Here is a 9,813-nt window from a genome sequence, read left to right as displayed (position 1 = left end):
CTTGATAACAGCAGTCACTGGTAAGGAGATGATGTCAGCAGTGACGACAGAGTGAGAGGGGGCGTGTCTTCCCTGAGTCTTGCCTGACAGGCTCTCCTGGTTGAGCCACAGAGCCTTGTATTTACTGTAATGCTACTGCTTAGTTTAGTTACAATAAGGAATTCTGCGATTTAAAAAAAAAAAAAAAAAAAGAAAAGAAAGAATTATTATTCTAAGTCATGAAAATTAGAAAATTTGGTATACAATTCCAACTGTAGTATCATTAAAGTTAAAATGCAGCCTGCACGCTGCTTCAATGCTAGTGAGCTGATGGTGTAACTTAAGATATGATTTATTTTTATTTTAAAACATTGCTGTGTTAAAAAGAAACCTTTATGCAATTTTGCATCCATTAAAATAACAGAGGAATGCCAATCTTAACAAACACTGGGTTTGATTGTAGCAAGAAAGTAAAGAAGTCCAGAGAACTGTCTGCCTTTCTGCAGTACATGGACAGGCCAGCAGATGTCACAGTTTAGCTTTTTTGAAGCTTTGAGATGTCAAAAACCAAAACATAGTAGTCTTGTGAACACAGAAATTAATACTATTATTACTATTATACTATTATTGTTATTTTATTATGTGGTATCTTTCTTCAAATTATGACAAGAGTATCATATTAGACCTCTTAGTTTATGTAAAGTTGTGAATTTTTGTTTTGTTCCTTTTTTTTCTGCTAGAATTAGTAAAATGTTGTATTTTACATTTGCAGAAGTGAACTTCCCTGAGCCATCATTTTACATTCACTTGTAAAATGTAATACTTTTATAGTAAAACTGACATTGTGACATCTGATCTTTTTGTTAAAACCAGTTATTCTCATTACGACAGTTTGTAACACATCCAGTCTTTATCACTACACTGACCACAGAATAGTGAGCCTTTTTGAGGTATACATCAAATTTTCAACTCTGAAGGGGGTGGTTTAAACCACTAAATCAACTTACCCAAATAGTCTTCTTTACCTTTTTTCATTCTACGTTGCTCCTTTTACCCGACGTTCCAAAGATGGTTTGCAATAATTACCTCTGCCAAGGAATTGACTGAAGTTGTGTTTTTGTTGGAGTTGATTTGTGTGTCTGTCTGTTTGTCTGTCTCTTAGCAACTTTACGCAAAAAAATACTGTATGAATTTTTATGATTTTTGTTGTCAGAGAATTGGTCTCGGTCTAACTTAGATTGCATTTAATTTTGGGAGCAATCAGGATTACCATCTGGATCCAGGATATTTTTTTAAGGATTCTTTATCACTGCAAGATAGGGCCATTTTCAGTATATATGCATAATAATGCCACAATAAATAGTCAGCCACTAGGTTTTATATGATATCAAAGCTAGATCTGGATCTGGTTGAAATTTGGGATACCATGATCCACAAATCCGGTATAAACACGCAACAAACACCACAATTTGTGGATTCATTATCAATGTATGTAGGAATCTAACATTGCGAACATATAAACTGAATGTGAGACTATAACAACCTACAGGTTGGAAATCACAATGAATGGAAATAAGCTGCTTGGTGGAGTTCTGCACTCTCTGTTTGGTTTTTCAGTTCCTAGACATTTTCAAAAGTTTAATCAAGTTCTGGAAAGGTCTTGAAACATTACCATGCCATAATAATATCTTTGACTCCCTTCACACACCTTCACATTCGTCTGCAAACTCAAGTTTGTTTTACAGCTAATTTAACTTCTTGGCAACAGATTCCCATATTGTATTTGTTGAAATAAATATTTGAATTATATTTTCTGTGCCGTAACATTAATAATATGAGGTAATTTGTTCACCTTTTCTTTTACATGTGTATTGTCTTCATTTTATTAAAGTGTGCAGTGATCTGCAGATTTGCATTGAGTATGTTTTGTTTTAATCACTATGACTTTTTTTTAAAATTCACCTCAACATAAAAAAAAAAATGATATAATGATGTATTTTTCAGCTGTTTCAAGTATTTAGGTCATTGTGAGTTCTGACAAAGTGATTCAGTTGCATTGTTACTCTGATGATGAGGTGGAGCAACAAGGAAAAGCCTCTCCAGCATTGTCTTAGTTGGACCTGTTGTTGTGAAAGATTTACAGCTTAATGAGAGCAGATTAAGGCAGTGATGACAAATCCCGCTGCGATCCATCACCTGGTCTGCTGTCAGCCTTTTCTTCACTTTAGCAGTAATGATTCAGAGTCCATATACATGACAGAGGAGCAAATGCAGCCATTTGGGCTTCTCAGTGACAAACAAATGAGAGATGAGGGTTTTAGTTTTTACTTATCTTATGCAGGTGATTTGTGGGAAGGATGTATTCTGTCGTCATCTTGCAGTAAAGAAGTCTAATGGAAAACAGACGTTATTTCCACCAAGGACACCGAGAGGTCATGTCCTCTGTTTCAGTTCTGAATGAGAAAGGGGTTTTTCCTTAGACATGAAGAAAAGTTAACAGAGTAAATTCAAACACAAGATTTATACTTTTTTCTAGATAGTAATTTTTAAATGCATAATGAAACTGAACCGTTTGGCCATCTGACTTGTCAGCGACTGTGTGAATGCTTGTATATAATTGTATATCACAAGTGAAGAAATATTAATTGGTAAGTTAATGAATATATACTGCAAAGCCATCAATTCATCACTTTCAGAATGCTTTAGAAAGTTTCGACTCAGTTGCCAACAAATTATAACAGATGCTTTTCAAGAAAAAGAAAGTGAGCATTAGCAAGGGGCTACTTGTGTCTGATTTGAGGATTTTTAGGTATAGTAAACAAAATACTTACGTAGATCGACAAGATAAAACATTAAGCTGGTTTAAAATTTAAATGGGGTACGGCAGTTTAAAACTCAGCCATGTGGTGTTTTTAATCCTTTATAGGGCACTCAATGAAATACCTTGAAATTGGGAATTTAACCTAATATTGTCCTTCTGGTATGTACCAAGACATCAATTCTGTTATTACATTAACGCACAAAAAAATTGTTTCATGCTGAATATGAAAGAAAACAAAGTGATTAAAAACAGTCACTTGCCCTATAAAGGGTTAAGGGACTTTCAGCAATCTTCCAGGAAACAGAAAGTCATAGAGGTGAGTGAATGTTTAAGTAAACTACTTTATTAATCGGTTTCACATTCTATAGAAGGTATGTAATCATAACCAAAGTTGCCATTGAGATCACACCATTAAGATGACACATTTCTTAAAGAAGCATGAAGTTTTTTTTAGTAGCCTTAATTAAAGGTTAATAGCCTCTTTGCAAACATTCACATAAAAACATAAAACGAAGGCAATACACTACATTTTGTTTGACTCATTATCTGACATGGAATAGCATTGCTGTGTTGGCAATGGTCCTGTCAGCATGTAAACGTATAGTTTGCTTGATTGCTTTTAATTGTTGTTTGTTTGTTGTGACAAGTTATGACACAGGTTGGCTGTAAATTAGAGGTGTCCAGCTCCGGTCCTTAAGGTCACAGTCTTGCAGGTTTTCCATGTATCTTTGCTTCAAAACACCTGACTCAAATGAATCAGTCATTTTGAAGAATGTCATTGGCTGCTGGATTAATTTAATGAAAGCAAAAGTTTTGCTTTGGTGGCATAGTGGTTAGACTGTGGCCTCACAGCACACAGATCCCTGATTCACTCCTCAGCTGGGGCGAGGCTTGGACAGAGGCCTTTCTGCTTGAAGTTTTCATGTTCTCCTCATGTATGTGTGGGTTCTCTCCAGGTACTCCAGCTTCTTCCAACTGGAAGACAATTAGGCCCATAGGAGTTAGTGTGTGTAGTTGTTTGTCTCTGCCCAAAGACTGCTGGGATAGGCTCCAGCTTCCCAGCGACCCTTCACTGGACAAAGCGTTTGGGATAAAGAATGAATGAAAGGTTTGTTGGAACAAGGCTCCATCAAAAAGCAGCAGCCTTCATACTGACTTTGGACACCCCCGCAGTAACTGAGATGACTGGTCAACTTCTAGCTGAAATTTCAACCCAAGTCCAAACTGATTTGGATATTTAGATGGAAGTTCATTTTAACTTATATTTATGATTCAGTCTTAGGTTTTGACCATTTAACTAATGTCACTATGTTATTATATATCATCTTCTTCATTTGTTTTCTCCAAAGAAAAATACAAAACGTTTTATACCAGTGCAAACATTCAAGGATCAGATTTTAGATTGGTTGTATTGAAACTTGCCCTTCTTCTTCATTGAAAACGTTGCATCTGCTGCAAGTATGTTTTATTTGAAAACCTTTAACGTTGGAATCATTTTGCAAACTGGACCATAATTAGCTTCTGCCGTTTAAAATATTTTTTTGGTGTTTAAATGACAAACACAGAAAAAAACATCAGTACTGGACATACAGTACTAATGATGCTGGTACATACAGTTTCAGGCAGGTTTTCGTTGTTTCCCTGGTCCAACAAACCTGAAGACAGAAGACAAGAATCAGGTTGTGCTGAATAGGATTTTCAGTACAAGTTTTACCATGAAGTGATGCAAAAAGGTCTCTGAAACTTTATGTTTCAATTATGATGCATTTGGCTTTATGGGGTCAAACAGATTCTTGTCAACTTCTTAATAATGACCCATTAATTTCAGTCAGGCGTGTTCAATGGAAACAATGAAAACTTGCCGGAAAGCAGCACTCAAAGAGTGGCGTTTGAGACCCCTCAACTAGACGAAGATACAATAATGAACAGCACGTTGGTGTTTATGTGAGGTCATTGAACTATTTGGATTATTTTCTGCTGCTCTTATTGCTTCTATTGAGACCCATTAAAGAGACAATTAGGCCCCACCAGTATTCCATCTCCTCCTTCTTTCAAGTCCCAGAGCAGAGCTTACCTCCCTGAATTGTGTGCTGGGATTCAACTGGGGGCCAGTTGAGTCAGTCAACCGCCTCGATGACTGGTCTGCACTGGATGTAAGCTGCCCCCCACAGAGAAGAGGTCCAGCGAGAAAGGTGAACATTAACCCAGGTCTTTTTCTGGGCAACCCCCTATTCCTCATAAATCATTAACCCCACCAGCATCAGACCAGTGACAGCATCAGCATGACAACATCAATCTGTCAGGATCCCTCTGAACCAAGATCTTTTCACTTTTGATGCGAATAGAGTCCGTTTGGGAGACTCATGCGAGAACAGATACGTATGTGTGTCCCGAGACACAAACATATGACCCTAACTACAGTACCGGTCAAAATTTTGGACACTTTCTTTTATTAAATCTAATGGGAAAGTGTGTCCAAATTTTTGACTGGAACTGCATGTTTAGTTGAACATATTTTGATGTCAAATGATTTCTTTTATTGCAAATTTAATTTTAGTGAATAAAATAAACACAAAGGCAAATTCTGCAGTTTGTTTCCATACAGACACAGAATTTCATATTTGCTGGCTTATTCACATTATTGTTGCGTTTGTTTAGTGAAGTAGTTTACAATAGCTTTGATCAATTTCTCCTTAGATAATAAAATCGTTTTAATGTCTTTACCTGGGATTTAGTCGAAAACATAACTTGAAAACAAAACACTTCAAATATTATTTGTTTTCTGAATGATTTTTTGCATGAATTTGTCGTGACTTGGTTTTAGCATGCTGACATAACTGCATTGTAATAATAATAACAGGATGTGAAATTACTTTAAATTCTTATTTCTATCATCTATTTCTAAAACATTTTTGAAGTTTAAATTTCTGATTATTTGCAAATTCTAACATTTATCTATGTGCAGATTCAGTATGCATAGACTGAATAATGTTCTTACACTTAATGGATAATAAGAAAAAAATCTTTGAATGGTAATAATCATTAATGGAAGAGAGCTGATAAATAGATGGATCAAAAGCCACCTAACTGTCACTGTAGGGGGTACTGGTGTGGATGTACAGTGAAGGACGATTGTTACTACTGATCTCCATGACTGTGCAGAAGCACAACAGATCAGGGCTTTTGATGGAGGACTCTTGTCAAAGCAGCTCCATACATGTGTATGTATTTCTGCATAAAAAGGTTGGTGTAAACTCTTGTCGCAGTGACCAATTAGGTCCGGCAAAGAGTGGCCTCCCGACCCCTAACCCCTACTGGGTAGTCTTATCCATTAACCCTTTGGGGCTCAGCTGGAGTTGATGTAGCATCCTTTCTTCTTGCGCTACTAAACACACAGCCACAACCACCCTGTAGCTTCCACTTTCTGTCTCTTTGTAACATTCTTCTGTTCCCTGTGTGTCTACTCGCTTCTCGTGGTGACCTCTCGAGTTCCAGCCGCATTAAATAAGCTGCTGAACTTTCATCTCTAACAGCTACTGTAAATCCTCTAAAGGAGCATCTTCTGCGTTCAGTGTTCATGGTCTCGCCTTCTATTTTCACTTCCTTATGTCATTTCAGCAATAAGTTCTTTTATTTGTACATAATTACCAGTTAAAGTAAAGTAGACTCTCTGATCCTAAAAATAGTCAGGTCACATAAACAACACATTACTACATTACTACACAAGGCTATAACAACTCCAGCTCAAAGAGGTTTTACAGGAAAAACACTACAATGATAATATAGTTTACATAGAAATTCTGGAAGCTGCTGGAAGTAATAAATCTAAAAAAAGGCAATGAAAGTAATTCAGACTTCAAATACATTTCAGATTTAAAGACAACTACTAAAAGTTGGAACTGCTGCCATTTGGTGAACAACTGAATTGAACTGATTATGATTTATTGGGGAAATTATATTATATGCAGAGCAACTACTGGAAAATTTAAGTGTCAAGATGGCTAGGAAAGAGTTGAGGTGTTTAAGTTAGCAACCAATGAGTTGGCACAGGTGAACACCATGAAAAAATAAAGCAGACAATCACTCAGGATCCCGGGTGCAGAGATGCTCCTTCTCATCAACATGCCCAGGATTACATCATTTGTTAAAAAGCAATGCCGTTCGTCCACTATGTCTGCATGTATCCATCCAGGTCACACCTCAAGGAAATCAATTTAATCAAGCAGCTACTCTGAACTCAATTGATTTTTGCAGTCATTGCATTACTGCGTTTTGATTTTATAGCTGCTAATTAAATCTGACATGTTTTCATCCAGCTGGTGAATGTGGAACATTCTGCACCCAAATAAAAACACTTTTCCATGAGCTTTGCTGAAAGGACAGTGATGGTTAAAGTAACATTCATCCAGGAAACTCTAAATGAATATCTATGCTGCTGTGAAAAAGTTTGGGTCCTATTTTTCTTTCCATCTATTGATCTTCTGTTGAGGTCAAAAAGCGTACTGCAGCCAAACAATTGATATTCCTCTAATATTTATCAGAAACCTTTTAATGACCGCACAAAACAGCTACAGTGTAATACTGTGGAATACTAGAAAAATACAAAGCAAGAACTTGTTTTTGCTTTGTCCTTGCTGTGTGGTGATGACAGGCCAACGAAAAAAATTCAACTAATAAAATTTCGCTATGCAGCCAATCTGTTCAGCAAACTGAGGTAAACTGTAGTATGAGGATACATGGAGTGAGTTTCCTTCTTTTTAAAGACAACCATAGATTCAGCAAGCCCCAGTCATCCTAAAGTAGAAGCTTTGTTGTAAAGCCACTACTTTAAAACAAGGAAACATCTGCTGAGATTTTTTGCAACATTATTTGTTTATTATTTGTTTATTATTGTTCATTGCTTTCTTAACTGTAGATAAACCTTAAGTCTTGAGTTTCTGCACCCCATCTCTAACATTCAGCATGATTTATGTCATTATGTCCACTCCGTCTATGTTAACCATTGAACTTTTTTAACATGTTGCATGTACCTGTTGGTGCAACTTGGTCAAATCCAGGCAGGTGCTACAGGATGTAGCATCATAAAAAAATATGGATAGTTATAACTTCTTTCATTTCTGTTGTTAATGCAAAGCAGAATAGTACATAAACACAATGTAACAAGTTAAAGTAGTGATTTTCCGTCACTTTGTGAACTATTATCAAAGCAACCTGTGTGCAGGGGAAGAGAAGATTTGTGGCAAAACTGAAGTCAAACTTCACTCCTCTCTCAGCTCAACTAATATGTATTTAAATCAGTCTGTAGGAATCAGCTATTTGTAGTAAAACATTTTTGTCAATTGTCTGAACTTTGAGGGAGGAAAAGATCTGAATATTTTTCACCCTCTGAAAAATTTTGGCTGTTAAAAAAAAACAACAAACAAAGACAGCATTCATTTTAGCACGAAAGGCTGTAATGTGCTGATTTTGTGCATTGAGTTTGTTTCTGTTGCCCCCAAGTGGTGGAAAAGACAACAGATGCAGTTCAAACTAGAAAAACCTTTTTTTTATGCTAAAGAGAAGATATTTTACATGATTAAACAGAAGAATAGATAAAATTTTAAGATGATCCGTCTTGGCAGATTTAAAGACCTAAAGTAAACTCAATCTAATATACAAGTTTAACTATGTACAGACAGGCATAGAGTACATCAATAAAGTTTAGAACCACCCCTTGTTTTTTTTTATATACTACTACAAAAACAGGAAATAGGTGCAGTCATACTGAAACATGCACAACCATAGGTGTAAACAGAGTAGTACATGAGCCAATAATAAAGATTACAAATGCTGCAACCACCTCTGTTCTTCAACACAGCCTGAGGCATCTTAGAAAAACTTTCTCTAATTTTTTTTTTCGTATTCTGTCAAATAAAAAGAAAGGTTGAAAATAAAAATTAAAAGTTCTTCCAAAATAATTCTCATAACATTTTGAAGGACACTTCCAAACTTTAGATGTTGGTTTTTGTTTAATTTGTTGGTAAAAATGAACCCAAATGGCTTCATTAATGTTGAGGCCTGGGCTCAGGGGAGGAGCCATGAATACAAATAGACCTGTTGCCTGTCAGAGCTGAAAATGCATGAAAAAGTATCTGATATTAAAAAAAAAAAAAAGAAAGAAAGAAAGAAAAAAAGTCAGAAAACTGAAAAACTATTTGCACTTTAAAAGATTATCAAAAAGTTAGATTTTTGAGAAGCAAAATATCAAAAAAATGAGGAGTGATCCAAAACCTGTACACAACACCGCAAAACTGAGCTAATATCTGATGGTTATTTTGACCCCAAAAAAATCTGAAAGAATGCTTCAAGTCATTACAAACCCAACACTTTTCAGTAGGAGTGAGAAAATTGAATAAAAAAATCAAGTATCAGGATTTTAAAATTGATTTTTTTTTTTTAAACTCTTTTTTTTTTCAAATGAATAAAAATAATCCATTCTAAAATTTTAAATTGTTTTTATTGATCTTTTTACTTGTCTTCTAGGGCATCATAGTAGCTGCGTGATGGTCTGGCTACTGTGTTGTTTTTTCCCTAAATGAAATCAAGAAAAATGACTAGCAAAAAAAGTTTTAAACATTTTTTTTTCAGTCCACAAAACTCAGCAATACATAATAAATTGAATAAACTGACTTTCCCTTTGGGGATTATTAAAGCATTTTTTCATTTCAATATCGAAAAATTTTGAGAATCGTAATTTAAATCGAATCGACACCAAAAAAAATCTGAATCTGAATCGAATCGAATCGGGACAAAAGCATATTGTCACAGCCCTACTTTTTAGTATATACAACTTAGTAGCTGGAAACTTCACTTTTTACAGTGGGTTTAGGGTTAGAACCAGATAAAGGTTGAAATGAGCTCAGTTGTCGACATATTGGGGTCAGTGAACTTACGCCTGAAATGAAATGTGCACTTTAGATCTATGAACTTCAAAGCGGCTATTTTCTTATCACAGTGCAACACCACAGCATATT

This window comes from Telmatherina bonti (genome assembly GCF_933228915.1).
Source record: "Telmatherina bonti genome assembly, chromosome: 9".
Lineage (NCBI taxonomy): Eukaryota > Metazoa > Chordata > Actinopteri > Atheriniformes > Telmatherinidae > Telmatherina > Telmatherina bonti.
This window is presented reverse-complemented; position numbering follows the sequence as displayed.